The sequence below is a fragment of the Myxocyprinus asiaticus genome, chromosome 18, assembly GCF_019703515.2.
Source record: "Myxocyprinus asiaticus isolate MX2 ecotype Aquarium Trade chromosome 18, UBuf_Myxa_2, whole genome shotgun sequence".
Taxonomy (NCBI): Eukaryota; Metazoa; Chordata; class Actinopteri; order Cypriniformes; family Catostomidae; genus Myxocyprinus; species Myxocyprinus asiaticus.
Genome location: NC_059361.1, coordinates 20,934,399 through 20,954,396, shown reverse-complemented (window position 1 = coordinate 20,954,396; position 19,998 = coordinate 20,934,399). Strand labels below are relative to the sequence as shown.

Below are 19,998 nucleotides of genomic sequence, written 5' to 3'. Positions count from 1 at the left end.
TGGCACCACAAGCTGAGACATGATGAAATATAGGTCCATTTAATACACTATGAAACAACAAGTTCTAGCATAGCATGCCACTTCTTTTAAAAGCTTCTTAAAGGAAACCCTTTTCATTAACCTCTTTTTAGTTGAGTGCTGGCAAGGTTTCAAGTGAAGTGTAGTGAACTATGAATTTCTAAAGGAAGAACTTTTTATAAAGGATTTATTGCAGAACATGTTGTAGATTCACCTGGAGGTGTGATTCTGTGTGTAATACTACAGTGATTGCACCACTCAGCTCAAGTTATGCAGGTCAGAGCTGAAGGCACAGAAGATGAAAATGAAATTGTGCATTGCTGGCATATGAATCTGGTGTTTTTGTGCCAACTGGCAACTCAACCAGATTTACATGGCTGATCATTTTTAAGATTCATAGATCTTCAGACGCTTTCATGATGCGTGGAACTATAAACATACACCTTGATGAGAGGATGAGATTGCATTTAAAAGACCAGTCATGGCCTGTTATCACTCACATTTCTAGGTTAATCTGAACAGTGGACAAATCTGGATTACTGTCGGGTGGTAAAGACCTTTTTGTTGCTTCGAACTAAAAATTACACTGCGCAACCAACATTTTCCACTTTCAGCAAAACACACTAAGCTACATCAAAACGGGAAATTAAACTCTTTGAAGAATGTTAATCGACAGACATGAGAGGCATTTTCAGTTGCCAGAAATGTACATAGATATGTATGCTTTGATCTCACTTATATTAGAGTCCTGATAGCAAGATAAGGGTGCATCTCTCTGCAGCTCTTTGAAGCAGTGGATGAGCTTTCAAACTTGGAATTGGAATACACCATGAAACCAGCACTTAGATTTTTTTTTAAATGTACGAATGTACGAACCAAAATGAAAAGCGAGACAACAAGGAATTAAGGCACAAGATCTATACCAGAAAGAATACTTATTAAGCAGTTAGTATGGTTTAAAAAGGTCTGGCTATACAAGACAGTCTGAATGCTGTGATCAACATTGCATGGACTGAACGAAGCTGTTAGTCGACATCTAAAGTACAAATACAGGACCTGAGCCTCTATAAACATGCCACATCTTTGATCCATTTTAATAAATCATTCAAAATTCATGCATGTCCTACCTCTCTCCTTTTCTCTCATATACTTCCCCTACTTCTAAACAAACACAAGTTAACTGTACTGTACTTTTAGCACAGGAAGCTTTCAGGCTGTTGTTAACATTAGAGCACGTTGTTCCAGTTGGCTTCACTTCACTTACAGTTACACAGAGAAGCTTCTGCATAGGTAGACAAATGGTAGAAAATGGTGCTGTTATGACATACTGGACAATACGGCATCACTGGACTCTCTTGTGGCCATCTGGGTCAGAGATGGATATGTTGGATTTGCAATTGGATTTGAACTATTTTTGTTCCCAAAAAATTTTGAACTTAGTTAATCATTTTCGGTAAGAAACTTTACTGTTTGAGTAGTAATTTGAGCAGTTTCAAGGAGCAAAATTGCAGACACCAGAAACAATAGTCTGTGCTACCAAAATTTTGAAAAGCACTAGCTGCCAATGGTCCTGTCCCAAATGGCAATCACAATAAAAGTCTGAGGCACTTGTGAGTACCCTTATGAAACCTAAAAATACAAATGGGACACCCTATGGTCTCATGGATTTCAATGACACATGTGAGCGAATGGCTCAAGTTTGCATCAAGTGCGCCATTTGGTTCAGGGCCTAAAGCTCTGGTCTGCACTCCCTTCACTCACTCACACTGACACACAATCACCAGTCCTCAATTCTCAGATACATACTTGCAAGGTTATAGAGGCTTTAAATAATTAAATATCTCAGAAATAAACCTGTCAGCTTAGATCAGGTAACAGCGGGAAAAAAGTAGTGTGGTGTGATAAGCGTTCTGCTGAAGGAGAGCAGTTGTGTGGTGTGAATCTCTGTGTGGTCAGAGTGAGTTATGCTTCAGAGGGTCCGAGAAGCCATTAGTGGAGTAAAGGGCACAACCTGGGATGCTCTAAGAAGACATCAGATCACAGAGTGTATGTCTGTGTATGTGTCAGAGTGCGAGAAGGCTAGCGGTTGCAACCTGGTTCAAGTCCATTTATCAACTTGGAAAACGAATTTATGCCAAATCTCATACATTACTTCTCATGCAAACTAATACAGATACAGTGTATGATTCACACACACACATACACATACATATACACATACTACATTACCACTGGTGAAAGAGTCACGGACATGCTTCAATGGCCTGTCTGTTTAAAATAGACCTGCATAATACATACTGTATAACCCAGACACGCAGGAGGAACAGGTGTGAGGCAGAGGAGTTGTCAACGTGTGTGTATGTGTATGTGACAGCGGCAGACAGCGCACTAAGAAAACAGACATAATTGCCCCCTTCACATGTGTGCGTGATGACCATAAATAACTCATTCCAGAAGGTTGCTCTTAAGAAGATCAGCATATTGTGACAAACCAAAATGCCCCCTCTGCTGTTGGGATTCCTCTCTCTCTTTCTTGCTTGCTCTCTCTCAATAGGGCACTAAAGGTCTAAGAGACAAGCAAGCAAATACTGAGCTTTTGTCTGTTTCAAACTTCAGAGCCAGTTCTCATGTAATGCCCTTGGGAGAGAGAGCTGGACTGGGAAAACCAGAGGGGAGCCCACTGACGTCACTTAAAGATGCATGTTTAAAGACTTCCCAGCAGTGAATAAAAACATAGTGACTGATCCCCCCTTCAGGCCTCAAGTCATGCTTGCTTTACAAGATTGTGAGCAACTACATGAACCAAGTAGGAACTTTTAAACTCTTGTTCCCAATGTCTGTCACCTGCAGATCACACAATATGGGTATATAAGCAGTGAGACCTTCCGATGACACAATCTCTATAAACAGCACTCTATTAGAGCATTCCCAGCCAGAAAAGTAGCACAGTTTTCTGTCTTTAAACACCCAATGAAATCAAAAGTCCATCTACAAATGTTAGTGTTCTCCAAAAAGTTGACCAAATTAACCTTTGGCAGATATACATGTTTAAAAAATATTTTTTAAACATACTTTTGCTCTCTTTTGGGAAAACAAACCAAAAATGCACTACATTGGTTTTGGTCCAATCAAATGCTCTCTAGAATGAGAATGTCCCTAACCTTAACAACACATGGCAACAATTAGCAAGTAGAAAATCATGGTTCACGGCTATGATATAACTCAAGCCTATTGGCTATTTAAAAAAAAGGGGACGAGCCCTTCAATATGTTCCGGTCATAATTCAATAGGAATTTGTCACACTGGAAAGAAATGCGGGTCCGTCAAATTATTTCATGGGGTCTTGAATAATATAAAATGTTGAGTATGAAACTGAAAGAGTTGGTTCAAAGTATACAAAGTGCTTTTTGGGAGGAGGTTGTTGGGGAGTGTCATCAACAGTGGAATTATCATATTATTATCAGCAGTTAATGACGTAGAGCAAAAAAAAGGGATTGTGTTTGTGTAATCTTGTTTGCGTCTCAGGAGAGTATCGCAACACTCAACAGAGTTTGAGTTTGTGCCAGAAGGATCTAAGAGAAACTAAAACTTGCGCTTATTTAAATTCCTTAATTCTACAACCAGAGCTGATAACTGACCCAGTTCTTTAATCCATTCTTGTCTTAAGTTAAACATCTCTTACTCAAACACACATACATGTAGAGTCAGGTATATAGTAGCAAGCCAAGCAGGAGGAATCAAAGCTAAAGCTGGAAAAATAGCCTTGGGATCTAATGACTGGGATGAGAAACAGGTGGTGTGTAGAGGCCTGAGAATGGGGAGTTTTATGCTTCGGTAAAGATACTACTAAGATATATGGCCTGCATCTGATCTACTATTATTCTTGACCTAATATGCAACAGGCCGCTGCTACAAACACAGCAGTGCCTTTCTTATTGGTACCAAGAAGGTGAAGGTAACTTGGTGATCTGGCTTTCAAACCCTTCTGTCTGGTATTTATGGTGTGACCATGTGTGTGACAGATGTAACTAGCTGCAGACAGGCTGTGCACTATTGGTATAGCAGGCACCATCTTTTACCAACTAGCTAAACACTTTCTGACAGCCTCACACAGGCAGACCATTGTCAAGGCTCCTGTAGCCAGAACACTATTGCCAGCTGCTGTCTTTGTGGATCAGACCAAAGAAAAACACAGGGGAAAGGCTACCAGTACAGTCAGCCCTCTCTCAATGGTCCTCTTCTTTCATTTCATCTTCTCCATCTTCTCTCTGCTTTACCTCTCTTCTGTTATGCTCTTTCAAACTTTCCAAAAACTTTTCCTTATTATTCTCTTAAATTCTCCAGAGAAGTAAGCTCTGTTCCAAAACCTAGTGATCCTGCCTTGCCTTCTAAGGCAATGTCCACACTAATACTTTTTTGTTTGAAAATCCATTAATTTCACTACGTTTATGCTTCTCACCCACACTACAATGTCCTTTTCCTTTACCGAAAACGGAGCTTTTCGAAAACCTTCTCCATTACCGTACACTTTGGAAAATGTTAGGAAACTGAAAACTTAGTTTGGAAGTGGCCTACAGTAGCACTCTAACTGAGAAGGCACCTTATGAGCAATTTGGAATGCCCTATATATGCAACTACAAAAATAATAAAATCATAAAACTACTTAAGACACAAACATTGGCTAATTTGGCTAAAATAGTCATGTTTAGTTAGAAACACCAATGTGAGTCTACTATAAGGAATAGTTCACCCAAAAATGAAATTTCTCTCATCAATTACTCACCCCCAATCCATCCCAGATGTAAATGACTTTCTTTCTTCTGTTGCACACAAACAAAGATTTTTAAAATAGTACTTCAGCTCTATAGGTCCTCACAATGCAAGTGAATGGGTACCAACATTTTGAAGCTCCAAAATGCACATAAAGGCAGCATAATAGTAATCCATAAGACTCCAGAGGTTAAATCCATCTCTTCAGAAGTGGAATGGCATGAGGGTGATATTTGTTTTGAATGAACTATCCCTTTAAAAAGTTAAAAACTTAAACTTGAAAAAAAAAACTTGTGTTTTGTTTAATTTGTTATACTGTGCCTAGCTTTTGTTAGTGCAATAATGTGTTCGATCTGAATGGCCCTTTAGAAGGCAGCATAATTTTGCCTAACTTTTGGAACAGCATTTGCATCAAAGCTATCTATGATGCCTTCAAATGCTGCCCACGTAAAAGAGCTATAGTTTATATTGCACACTGAGCAAATATTCAGCTCTTTGAAGAGGGCTAAAATTGCTGTGTTTGTTACTGTTACCTTTAGTTCTCTGGAGTTGTTATCTCCCATGTGCAGCTGACACCGCTGGCTAAATAAATAAATAAATAAATAAATAAATAAATCTCTCATTGGACATGAACTTAATGTGTTACTTGTGGCTAAAGGGAAGTTAAAAACACCAACAATAGTTTTCCATGTAATAAAAATCACTCTTGCACCCTGAAAGAGTTCACACATAGAAAACCAACCCACACATGTCAAAAAGGTCACATTTCATGAAGTAGTTTCATATTTACTTCTGTGGAAGGCTTTGAGTGGCAATCAATTAATAGTCACCAATCTATGGATGACTGACAGTGCAAAGCAGGCTAGAAGTTTGTGTTTTCTTACTAAAAGCTGTAGTCTCCACCCCCTACATGCCCTTGACCCAATCACAGATATCTAAAGATGCCAAAACTACATGAGCAAAGAAAGCTCAAAGGAGTTAATGCAGAACCTAACACTTCTCACTTTTCAGTTTTTCCCTTCACTGGTAAAGCCGTCCGGTCCTGAGTTCATGGAAAGTTCCTTCATGCTGACACTGGTGTGGAGTGCACCATGTGCCACATATGCTCCTGTCTGCTGGCAGAAGCCCCAGCTAGCGGGGAGTGCAGCGAGTGTGCGCAAAGGCACAAACTCCAGAGATCAAGAGACAGAGCATTCAACTTCTCCAAGAAAAAGTGCCAAAGGGCTCACATGCACCAGCCAACCCAAACCCCAACACACCCTGCAAAACTGATCATTTGAAACCATATCCAAACAAACACAGGCACTCTAGAAACACATACAAATAGAAGCGGACTGGGCTCGCTGGCCTGTGATCCTCTATGACCGGCTATCACCTTGCATATAAGGTCTTACAGTGGAAGGATTGTCTTGTGTCAGCAGACACCCTCCCCCTTACACCCAGCAACACTTAAAGAGACCCTTGCAATAACAAACCCCCATGCTGCCACGGCACTCGCCTGGAGCTTATAACAGGAGACCAGCACTATTAAACCCTTTAATTTGCACACTAACCAAACACCCCCACACCCCGCAAATCAATCATTAACGGGAACCAGTTAAAAAGGCATTGGAACAAGGTTTGAACAGTTCTGAGTACTTACTCTTTCACACACAGATTCCAACTTGTTCCCTAGATGTTAAACAAAAATCCCTTTGGCAAATCAGAGGAAATCAGAATCCTTAAGGATAAGAGTGGGCTGGCAGTAGATCCAGCTTGAGATTGCCAGTTTATAGGTCTGGATGTAAGGCTCACGCTCTATCTACTGCTGTGACTAAGTGTGTATCTGACACACTGGTGTAGTAAAGCCTGCCTCTGGTTTAACCATTGCTCCTCCCCTTACTCTCAGAGAGGGAGAAGGAGGGGAGAGAGAAGGAGGCAGCACTGCCCTTGATGATCATCAGAGAGTCTGAAAAGAAATCACAAGATTTCTCAACTTAGTTTTACTTTTAGAATCACTTGAATTTCAGCATTCAATGATGCCAACCATTTAAATATTTTTAAGCATAAATGATTCAACACAATATGCTATATCTAGTTGAAAATCACAGGTGAAGATAAATAGCTAAATAATAATACAGCTAGGAGGGAAAAAAGGGTAAAAATAAGTGTTACGAGTTCAAAAACCATGGTTTTAAATGTAATTCACTCTGGAATGGAATGCTGAATTCCATTTAGCAATTTTGGACAAACAGAGCAAGAGTTTAGTCCACAAAAGCCTTGATAGCCAGGATGCAACCAAATATCCAATAATGGAGGGGACCAAATGTAAAAGTCGTTAACTATGCTATATTCCATCATGTTCATTATGATCGCAAAATTCTGGCCTGTTAATAGTTCCTAGAATATCAAAATCCACAAAAGGAGGTAGATCCTTCTCATATTTGGTTCCTAAACTATGGAACAGTTTTGACTAAGGACTGTTTTGATCACACGGACTGGGAGATGTTCTGGTCCACCTCTGATGACGACATCGAGCTTTACGCTGATAGCATAATGTGTTTCATCAAAAAGTGCGTGGAGGACGTAGTTCCGACCAGAACAACACGGATCTATCCGAACCAGAAGCCATGGATAAATAGCGATGTTCACGCGGCACTTAATGTGCGGACCTCCGCTTTTAATTCCGGGAACGCGGAGGAGCATAAACAAGAAAACGCCAGTACAGGAACAAGATTGAAGGACAGTTTAACACCACCAACTCTAGAAGCATGTGGCAGGGAATTAACATCATCACGGACTTTAAAAGGAATAAAAACTCCGCCATGAACACCACTGCCTCTCTCCCGGATGAGCTAAATACTTTTTATGCTCGTTTTGAGGGAAATAACACCGCCCTCGCAGAGAGAGCTCTCGCGGCCGAAGCTACAGAGGTTAGTTCACTCTCCGTCTCTGTAGCGGATGTAACCTGATCCTTCCGATGGGTGAATATCCGCAAAGCCGCAGGCCCAGACGGCATTCTGGGCTGCGTCATCAGAGCGTGCGCGAACCAGCTGGCTGGTGTTTTTACAGACATTGTCAACCTTTCCCTCTCTTTGTCTGTAGTCCCCACATGCTTTAAAACATCCACCATTGTGCCTGTTCCAAAGCAATCAAAAATAACTTGCTTAAATGACTGGTGTCCTGTTGCTCTGACCCCCATCATCAGCAAATGCTTTGAGAGACTAATCAGAGATTACATCTGCTCTGTGCTGCCTCTCTCTCTAGACCCATTTCAGTTTGCTTACCGCAACAACCACTCCACTGATGATGCCACTGCATCTAAAATACACACTGCTCTCTCCCACCTGGAAAAAAAGAACACTTATGTGAGAATGCTGTTTGTAGACTACAGCTCAGCATTCAACACCATAGTGCCCTCCAAGCTAGATGAGAAACTCCGGGATCTGGGCTTAAATAGCTCGCTGTGCAGCTGGATCCTGGACTTCCTGTCAAGCAGACGCCAGGTGGTTAGAATTGGCAGCAACATCTCCTCATCACTGACCCTCAACACTGGAGCCCCACAGGGCTGTGTTCTCAGCCCACTCTTGTATTCCTTGTACACACATGACTGTGTGGCAACACATAGCTCCAATGCAAACATTAAGTTTGCTGATGATACGACGGTGGTAGGTCTGATCACTGACAATGATGAAACAGCCTACAGAGAGGAGGTGCACACTCTGACACACTGGTGTCAGGAGCACAACCTCTCCCTCAACGTCAGTAAGACAAAGGAGCTTGTGGTGGACTTCAGAAGAAAAGACAGAGAACACAGTCCCGTCACCATCAATGGAGCACCAGTGGAGAGAGTCAGCAGCTTCAAGTTCCTGGGTGTCCACATCACTGAGGAACTCACATGGTCCATCCACACTGAAGTCGTTGTGAAGAAGGCTCATCAGCACCTCTTCTTCCTGAGACAGCTGAGGAAGTTTGGAATGAACCGCCACATCCTCACACGGTTCTACACCTGCACTGTAGAGAGCATCCTGACTGGCTGCATCTCTGCCTGGTACGGCAATAGCACAGCCCACAACCGCAAAGCACTGCAAAGGGTTGTGCGAACTGCCAGACACATCATCGGAGGTGAGATTCCCTCCCTCCAGGACATATATACCAGGCGGTGTGTGAAAAAAGCTTGGAGGATCATCAGAGACTCCAGCCACCCGAGCCATGGGCTGTTCTCACTGCTACCATCAGGCAGGTGGTATCGCAGCATCAGGACCCGCACCAGCCGACTCCATGATAGCTTCTTCCCCCAAGCAATCAGACTTTTGAACTCTTGATCTCCCACGATCAAAATACATCAGCACTGCACTTTATTACTCTTACTCTTATATCTCACACCGGACTGTCATAAATTATATTATTATTATATTATATTCTCTCTTAACAACTTACTATCAACCGACAGCCTGAATGTCAATACAGTATAATACAACCTACTGTACATTCTATATATACTACTATATATACTTTTTTTTTTAATAATGTGTATCTATATTGTGTGTATTGTATACTGTACAGTGTATGTTATTATTTGTATATTGTTGTGTGTAATTATGTGTATATTAGACTTTAAATTGTGCTGTGTTAATTTGATGTTATTGTAAATTGGTATATGTCTCATCACTGTCACGACTGCTATGTTGATCGGAACTGTACCCAAGAATTTCACACACCATTGCACTTGTTTATATGGCTGTGTGACAATAAAAGTGATTTGATTTGATTTGATTTGATTTGAATATTCTCCCTAACACTGTTCGAGATGCAGACACACTCACTCAGTTTAAGTCTATACTAAAGAGTCATCTATTTAGACAGGCATACACCTAATTTATCCTTCAACTCACAATTAGGCTGCTTTAGTTAGGTCTGCCGGAACCAGAAACCATAAACATTGATCATGATCTATATCTCTGCAATAAATTGAATGGCATCTGTACTAATATTATTCTATTTGTTTCCCTGTCTCAACCTCGGGACTCCTATCCTGAGGTCACCAGACCCGGCTGGATCCAGCTCCGTTACTGCTTCATGTTGGACTCAATGCTACGTGTCTCTGAGTGATGACGACTAATAGCAGCCGGTGCCAGCCAAACATCACTTCAGTCTATTACGATGGACTTCAGAGGATGAACTGATGCCAACTCCAACCATAAGACATGGGATGCTTCATATGCCATTGCCTGAACCTTGGATTTAGGATAGACCCCACTGAACCTCACCGAAATTACCAGCCAGTTGAACTGCGATGCACCTAACTGATCTCTGCCTGCATCACCTCGGTCTAATGATGGACTACACTCTAGAAATGGAATACATAGACTATCAATTAATTGCCAACAAAACCCTTCACAAGCCAACTAACAAGGACAATTGCATCTATGTGAACTTCTGCAGTTAATCCAGGATGGACTTCAAAGACATTAGTCATTAATCTTACAGTTCATACAAAATCTTTGTTTAAACACTGACCTTTAACACTTACTTAGTTTAATACTTTTAAACCATGACTTGCACTATACATAATAATAATGGCATTAAATTCATGATATTAGCCAGAGGGGAACTTGGTTTCTCCCAAGATTATTTTTCTCCATTATCCAACATGTTATGGAGTTTTGTGTTCCTTGCCACAGTCGCCTTCGGCTTGCTCACTGGGGTTCTAAATACAATTATTATTTAATTGCTAATTTTTAAACTCAATTCACAACCTTATTTGATCAAACTACACAATGATGACTCTAAGACATTATAGATATTACAGTTTCATTTTCTGTTAATGCATGATTTTCTGTAAAGCTGATTTGAAACGATGTGTGTTGTGAAAGGCGCTATACAAATAAAAAATAAAAAAAACTCAAATAGAGCTGTTAATCAACAACTGCTAATTAACATTTATAAAACCTCATAAGAGTGCCAAGACATCATTTTGTACTCTGAAAAGGACTCTGTGTCATTATTTGAAACTAAATACTCCCAAAGATCAACAGGCACTGGTGGCACTTGGCTCACATTACAATACTGAAAAGCATCTTTCAGCATATCAGTGATAATATACGCAACTTACATATTGCATTATAAAAACGTCTGTTAAACTATCATCTGAGCTTAAATGGATAGTGCACACAAAAAATTTAAATTCTGTTATAATTTTCTCACCCTCATTTGTTGTTACAACCTTTTTTTCTTCTATGGAACACAAAATGAGATGTTAAGCAAAATGACAGCCTTCGTTTCTCACTGACACCTGTCATATTGCTTCTGAAGATATGTGCTTTTTTGGACCTTCAAAGTTCTGGCCACCATTCATATGCATTGTATGGACCTACAGAGCTGAGATATTCTTCTACAAATCTTAATTTGTGTTCAGCAGAAGAAATACATTTTTGAATTTTTGGGAGAACTATCCCTTTAAAGAAGACTCACATTGGTGTTTCAATGTCAGATAAATGCTTAAAACGATTTAGTGCTGGAACAACTGAAAGATTTCAGTGACAAATCATCTAATCATGCCCTCGTTAACAAGGAAAGAGAACTACTGAGTGGAATAGAGGAACAGTCACAGTTGGGAATCCCAGGGACTGAAATAGTGCTGCTAATTATGTATTGAGGGAAATGCTAAGCAGGCAGATGGAATGTTAGGTTTGGGGTGTCAGGCTTCGGGATGCCTTCATTAGGAGATGGGGATGAGCCAAATGCAGACACCAGTGTGTCATGAGAGCTGGGGAGCAGAGCCGAGCCAATTATCAGCCTCTTACTTACAGACGCCAGATGCCGACTGAGACTCCACCCCCTTTCCCTTCCCTTATACCAGTCAACCTCAGCAAACTATTATACACGTCATATTGAAAACAACTAAATGGAGTTACCTACAAGAACATGAAGGATTGCAGCAGGAATAAATCAATAAAAAAATCTATGAAAAAGCAAGAGAAAAAAGGTAGAGAGTATGAGAGAGGTAGTAAGAGAGAGAGAGAGAGAGAGAGAGATGAAGAGAAAATATCGATCTAACCAGAGAAGCCACAGGCCAAAGAAGAATGGTGTCAATTTTCATTATGTAATTTCAGAAAAGTTACACAATAAAATAAAAAGTATCACTTATGCATGGTAAAGTTACATTACCATGCACCATATTCACTTCCCTTCTCCCCAGTTAAGCAATGTTGTGGTCCTCGAATATCATTTTCCTCCTCTTCCCTGTAAACATGCATATCATGCAATTGTTTTTTTGTTTTTGTTTTTCTATGCAGCTATCAGTAATTTCAGTAGCATAAAGTTTTCCCTTTCTTCTTTGCAAATATATGTGCAATCACTCTTGTGCAATCAAATGACAGTACCAAGGACTGCCTGTATGACATGTAATCCAAATCAGGAATCTACTTTGTTTAGATTCATGAGTAAACATTTCAAGATAAACATTTTGTCATTTGACCATTGAGCAGCTAAAATCAGAATGCAAACGATTGCATCTTTCTCCAGCTCTCACATATACAGCACCAAATGAGTGCCTTTTTTCCCCCAAACCTCTTAGTTGACTGATGTGGCGTGAACATTTTACAGGCAGCTTTGCCGTGGTCCCCTCTTTCTCATTTGTCATCTGAAGTTAAACTCCCAGGGTCTCATGTGTACCCAGCAACAGGAAGTTTTGGCTCAAAAGTTTTTGACCATGTTAATCTCTCCATAGGGGGTGCGTAATCCCCTAAATTGGAATGCAGATTAAGAGTTGCTTAGATTATTCAGAACTACATATTTAGGCATGTTTTAGTTAAGCAGGGAAGCAATGCATTTCATAAATGAACACAAGTATGTTTAAGTGAGCAGATTCTTCATTGAATAATTGTTAATTTTAGTAGTAAATACATGTACAAGCAACCAAAAGGGCAAAGTTCAAAACACACTAACATATCTTGAGCAATGTCAAAATTCCTAATCAGCGACAAACAGTTATTCTGACCTCTGTAGATTACAAAGGGTATTGCAATCAGTCTACAATCTACTCATTTTACATTTATGCATTTGGCAGACACTTTTATCCAAAGTGAGGGTACTTGTTACAGGGAAAATCCCCCTGGAGCAACCTGGAGTTAAGAGCCTTGCTCAAGCACACGATGGTGGTGGATGTGGGGTTGAACTGGCAACCTTCTGCTTACCAGTTCTGTGCTTTAGCCCACTACGCCACCACCACTCTACTCAAGTGCTCTGACTTGTGAAATCAAGAATGTGACTCCTGTTGCAAAGGGTACAGCTTTCTCAAGCCTATTTTCTGGCTGAGAATAGCAAGAATTAGAGCATAGGTTTTGCACTGCATAACTTCATAGTTTGCTATGCATCCAATGTGGAGCTCCATTCTCCTCTAAATCTGAACCAACAATTGTGTCTCTGTAAAGAAAGACTGACAGATAGCCAACTCCACAGGAGGTGACGGCAAAGCTCCTTCTGAGCAGGATTATGAGAATATGACAAATAAAGAAGCTTGGCTTATGTTGTGTAAAGCAAAACACAGATTACAGCCTCATCCTAAAATGCGCTGAATTGACATGTTAAGTGAACAGTCTTCTGTTACTAAACCTACTCTGACTGGATACAACAGAACAATAAAAAATCAGAGCATGCCATCAATCTCTGATTATGAGCATAGAGCTTTTTAAAATGTATGATACTGGATATTATTTAAGATTGTGAGTTTAAGGGCTTTTAATTAAGTCTATTGTCAAATCAATTTTGGTTCAGGTGTAATAACCTTCCAGAGCAGTTTTACAGATGAATAACTGTGTTAAAATAAACTGTGTTTACTTTCTCTGAGCAATGTGTAAATCGTGCAAATTTATTCCATAAATAGTGGCATTAACCTGTTTTTGCAGCACCTTTGAAGGGGATATCCAGGGGACAGGTTATATTTTCACTGGTTAAAGATAAAAAAAAAAAAAAAAAAGACTTCTCCCATTTACTTTCATCTGTATGACTAATGTACCACACTCAGACTATCTAAAAAGCTCTGCCATCAGCCTGTGTAGACACCAGTATTAGTCAAGAGCCCCCAGGTCTTTGACTTTTTTCTGTTAACTTTGGGATCACTACATTTCTGGTTACTTTAGTTAGCAACATTAATTTGAGTCTAGTATTCATGAATTAGGAAGAATCCAATCTTTTTTTCCATGTACTGATTAATTACAAATAAATAAATAATAGTTAATAATGATAATTATTTAATTATAACTAATTATCATTTATTTAAATTATCATTTAATTACAAATAACAATAGTTTACTTAAATAATAATTAATTAACTATTTAAATATTAAAATTTAATTCTTGGAATTGTTAAAATAATATTCCGGGTTCAAAACAAGTTAAGTTCAGTCGACAGCATTTGTAACATAATATTGATTACCACCAAAATACATTTTGACATGACACTCTTTTTCTTAAAAAAAACAAAGATAAATCTGGGTTTTAGTGAGGCACTTACAATGAAAGTTAATGGGGCCAATCTGTAAACGTTAAAATACTCACTATTTCAAAAGTATAGCCACAAGACATAAACAATATGCGTGTTAACTTGATTTTAGTGTGATAAAATGGCCTACTAACTTTTTCTGTGTAAAGTTAAAGCTAATTTTACAACTTTGTTGCCATGACGATGTCAACAAACCGTAAAACTCTAAAACGACCTTAAAAATTATGATTACAGCTCAAATAACACATGAGTTTTAACAGAAGAATTCATGTACGTGCTTTAATAAAATAAAAAGCTTCACATTTCTACCTTTAAACCCCAAAATTGCCCCCATTCACTTCCATTGTAAGTGTCAATGTAACTTTGCTTTTTGCTTTTTTTTTTTGTTTTTTTTTTTTTTAAAGAATTTATTTATTTATTTTTATTTTTTTGTGGTAATCAATATTATGCCACAAATGCTGTCGATTGAGCTTGACTTTTATTGGACCTGGAATATTCATGACTGTTTAATTTACAAAAAAGTATTTTTGAAAAGTGTGCTTTGCCCAATTAATCTGTCTAAAATTGAAATATTGAGTAAATCAGTTTAAGGGCGGCTTTTACAGAGAAATAGAGAGAGACAGAAAGAGTTTGGCTTTATAATTCAGCTGAGACCTGGAGTGAAGAAGACAAACGTCTCCTCAGGTGCCTCTAAATGTCCATATCAAAGGAACTATGGCTTGCTTTCATGTGTCTGCTACTGCAATTCCCCTGGCAGTTTGTAATAGATAGTTCATCCTTTCCCCTCCCAGAATTCCCCCTACTGTCAGTAAAAATAATTAAACAGACAATAGCACTGTCAGTTCCTATTCATGTCCAGCGATGACATATGACCTGATTTGCTATGCATGACAATACACTTATTCAGCAATAAGTGTCTGAATTTAAAAACAATCTTACCTTGATGTAACAAACTAAGAAATGTATATTAAAATTGAATATTTACTTGGTTTAATTTAATATTTAATATTTAACTGGTCATACGCATATAGTTCAAGAACTGCTGCACTTGACCTACCTCTCCCTGTACTGGGTAGTTTGTCCCTGCAGAGAAAACACAGCTCAAGAAAAAGGACTTGTCATTCAAGCCATTCAGCAAGACCAAGAGCAGACAGAAGTCTTGTATTTGAGCCAGACCTCAGGGGGTCTTCAAATAAAACACTAATTAACTCTGTTTAATGAAAATAAAAATACTTTCCACTGCTTTTCTTTTCAACTTTGGCACACTGAGCATGGTATGAGGCAAAAATGGACAGTCAACTCCAAAAAAAAAACAAAAACAAAAAAACAAAGGGACTTCAATAACCAGGACGTGTCTGGAAAAAGTGCAGCAGGACATTTTTTTTCTGCTCTACAGCTGATAAGCCTGTAAAGGGAGCATCTGTTTTGTTTCAGCACAGCTGAGAATAATGAACTTGGACAAGAAATGAACCATGACCAAAAAAACCTTGGGCAGTCAATATTAGTTCTTAATATTACCTCCAAGAACACTTGCAGATACAAACAGAAGGCATAGAGCTGTAGATAAAATAAATGGAGCTGTTAGAAATTTAGGTGTCTTTTTCTCAGTGTTGACATTCCATCTGACATAATGTTTTGCCTCTAACATTTTTACAATATCCTTACAACGTCTCAAGATACAGACATGTGAACTTCTGTCCATCCACTCTAAGATAGTCCCTACTTTCAAAACATACATACAACCCCTGCTGAAAAGAGCAGCTTTAGACTTTGAATTCCCTTTTCCTGGAGATGCTGGTTGACCAGGAAACTCTTTCTGGTTAAGCTAGTTAGAAAGATTATTGGGGGCACCAGCACCCAAAACACAACAAAGATATGAAACAAACTTTGAACAATTTGAAATGTCAAAATAACACATCCATTAGTTCATCACACTTATATCTGTGCATCATTGTACAGACACATTCATGTAACTCAAAACACAACAAACTCAATTCAATGTGGACACACAAATTTGGAATTTACTATGGACTATATGACTGCTGTTGTACCCATCTGCCTCAAGGTTCTATGTGTTGTCCATTCTGGGATGCTATTCTGCTCACTACAATTGTACAGAGTGGATATCTGAGTTACCGTAGCCTTTCTGTCAGCTCGAACCAGTCTGGCCATTCTCTGTTGACCTCTTTCTTCAGAAAGGTGGTTCCATCTGCAGAACTGCCGCTCACTGAATGTTTTTTGTTTTTGGTACCATTCTAAGTAAACTCTAGAGACTATTGTACGAGAAAGTCCCAGGAGATCAGCAGTTACAGAAATACTCAAACCAGCCCATCTGGCACCAACAATCATGCCACGGTCGAAATCACTGAGATCACATTTTTCCCCATTCTGATGGTTGATGTGAACATTAGCTGAAGCTCCTGACCCGTATTTGAATGATGTTATGCTTTGTAGTGCTGCCACACAATAGGCTGATTATATAATTGCATGAATAAGTGGGTGTACAGGTGTTCCTAATAAAGTGCTCAGTGAGTGTATACGATGAAATGGTACATTTACACAGACTGTTTAATGCTGCACAGAGGCAGCATAAAAGCACTTACACAGAAAATACGATTGCAGAAATAATGTTATGAAATTAATGTTTTAAGTATGAATTATGTATATAGACATGATGAATGAAAATATTATATAAAAAAAACATGAAATCATTAATAACAAATGCTCTGGCATCCAAACAACAAGGTTTAATGCTGCACTGATGCTGCATGTAATCTCTGACACAAGGAGCTGAGATGGGTCTGAGCAGGCATGTCTTTGTAGGAATTTTATGCGCCATTGCAACTTTACACTGAACACTTTTCACATTTCTGGGTTTGGAACGTGGAAGTGAACTTTAGCCAGGTAAAGTTCAAAGAGGTACATGGGAGACCATAGCAATTATTATTTTTGTATTCCCATTTGCTTTAAGTCTCCAACAGCAAAATAAAAACAAAATCCACTATAACACTTCCACGACTTTACAAAAGAACAAAATATAGAGAGCAGTGGATAATGGCAGTCAGAAGAGAAAAATATGACAAATTTACCATCACTATAAGCAGCTGTATTTGAAACCCCATTGCAGCAGTGTATTTGTTATACCAGGGTAAAAAAAAAAAACTCCACAAAGAATAATATACATTTCCATTATATAATTACAAAATTGAAAACATGAACATTTTTGCTAGATTTACACTGCTCAATTAAGGCGGACATGCATCATCACAGTTCCTTAAAAGGGTCCATTTGGACTAGGCACAGACAGCCTGCTCAGAGCAGCTTTAACTTGTCTGTGTATAAATGCCTTTAGAGTCCAACTGTCTCTTTCAAGTGCAACTTTACCACTGTGCATTTCCTGAGAGAACATGACACAGTGTTGAAAAGGGAGGCAAGGGCATTTTTTTCTCCTTTAATTCTGGCTCACTGTCTGGTAGGGGGGAAATCAATTAAAGCACTTGCTGAGAAAACTGTTTTTGGGCACCACACGATACATGGGCTAATCATTTAGGAGATTTTGGTCCAGAGCCATTTCATGTTTTGCTTTTTGGACAGAGCACATGAAGGTCACAGTGACAAAATCTTAAGATTTATCTTTATTTAAAAGAGAGAATTCATAGATAAGTGTGCTTATTTGGATCACACACATTGGATCAATGTATTGATGCATGGAATATGTGATTGTAAGGCAACGCTCACATTTTTAGCCTCACAGATAAAGCGTGCTTGCTACAGAAGCCAACCACATCCTGAGTAAACATAACCTTCTCCCCGCTGGGAAATCATAAATTGACCCCGACAAGCCCACATGGTCTCATTCCACCAATCACAGCGGGCCACTTTTCTCAGGTCTGCAGATTTTACAGATCCATCACAAAAGAAAACCTTTACACTGTTTGATTCTGACACTGAGACAAGCCTACTGTTTCTTTATCAAACCCCACAGGATATTTAAAAGGCATACACCATTAATCTGTCTGAATATTCTCACAGAGACAGAAACAATTAATACTGAAAAAGTCTAAATAAGCAAATAAAAAATAAAGCAAGAGATTTATATGCACACAGAGTAGTAATTCCTCAAACTTAGCAAATCAATTATTTATGCAAAATTGACATGCAGTGTTTTCTGTTTCCTAATATAACAAGGAAAAAATTATCTGGACAAATTAGTCATGACCACATTTACACGTGGAACAATCCAGAAATACTGGATGAAATATAAAAAATTGCAACAGACAAAGTATTGGGAAAAAATAAAAAATAAAATGGGAGAAGTGGACATTTAAAATGACAAATTGTACATTTTATACAGCTGGTGTCTAATTGTCAATTGTGTTTCAGCAGATTTTGTCCACATCATAAAGGGAAAAAAACTGCATGAGCTGCATGAGGGCTTACCCTGTCCTTAGTATGTATTGTAGCATTGTCCGTGCACACACCCAATCCCTACTCATGCATAAACATGCAAGAAAATGTATAAATTAATCTACATTTCATATTCATGCTGACCAGAAACATATTTATCAAATGAACTAAGCATAAAAAGTCACAGTGATAGAAGCAATCAATTCCTTACCCTAAAACACTCATTTGGAAGTTCACCTGTTCATTTAGCCCAACAGAATGAAATATACATTTTTACTTTCAAAGCCGCAATGAAGATCCATTCAGAGCTCAATTCCCTTTTGAAAAATGCTGCAGTCCATGTGAAATGCTGAACCAGCTATGAGCCAGCACAGGAATCCATCCTTTGCTATCCATGGTAACCAACACCTTACTAGAAGCAGCATGTGTTTGCGTGCGTGAGAGAACGAGAGAGGAGAACTGACAGTGGCAGCCACAGGAAACAAAATTCATTCTATTGCCATGGCACCCGGTGCTACAGTGACAGCAGTCTTTTAGCATAAAGACCTTTTCATTCAGCTGTGCACTAGACCCTAAGTCCAAAACCCCTGTCCTGCCTGGTTCCCTTTCTATGCCTAAGATTACTTGCTCCCTTTCCTTTAAAATCTGCAACACATGCTATTTGTCAGTATTGAGAGGAATTACCTTGGCTGATGGGCGAGAGGGTCTTTTCCACAAGCGAGCGAGCCCCAGCCGTCACTGGCAGAAGAGGAACAGTAGCTCTGCAGAGATCCCCAGAGATGCCCGGGGCTGCAGCTCTAACACAGCACAGCACATACAAACACCAGCCACCACCAGCAGCGGTATCAGAGGATGGGAGGGTAAGTGGAAGAAAGAGAGAGAGAGGGAGAGAGGAAAGAGAGAGAGAGAGAGAGAGAGAGAGAGAGAGAGAGAGAGAGAGTGGGGGGGGGATAAAAAAGCAGCAGAGGGGGGCTGCTCATTCTGAGGCAGCCAGGCACATTACATCATTGCTTTCCACTCCTGAGCTAGGGAGAGGGGAGAGGAGGCACTCCCCTTTACACCTTCTGTCTGATAACGTAAGTGTGTTATCACAGAACCTGCAGAGGATATAATACGTGCTATCCACCTCAAACTGTGAGAGGAACAATTATGAAACAGATTATCCTCAGATTCAGAGAGATTTTACTTTTATTCATGGTGGTTTTATATATATCCACCCTTTTTCTATCAATAATGGACCATCGAATTAATATAAGAAGTATAATAATATAATAATAATAATAATAATATAATATAATCTTTAGTGCAATTACATTCAT

General features: G+C 39.2%; 1 protein-coding gene across 2 annotated transcripts in view; it reads right to left on the bottom strand.

The window, feature by feature from the left end:
- Nucleotides 1-19,474, bottom strand: part of sema4ba (sema domain, immunoglobulin domain (Ig), transmembrane domain (TM) and short cytoplasmic domain, (semaphorin) 4Ba) — an 82,925-nt gene extending 63,451 nt beyond the window's left edge. The window contains exon 1 of one of the 2 annotated variants that reach the window (XM_051724625.1): nucleotides 19,364-19,474. The gene's annotated coding sequence lies outside the window, so the exon portion shown is untranslated. Of the gene's footprint in view, nucleotides 1-6,430; nucleotides 6,588-19,363 lie in introns of those variants that run through there. The other variant, XM_051724624.1, reaches the window with a different exon arrangement.
- Between the last annotated feature and the right edge of the window lie 524 nt (nucleotides 19,475-19,998).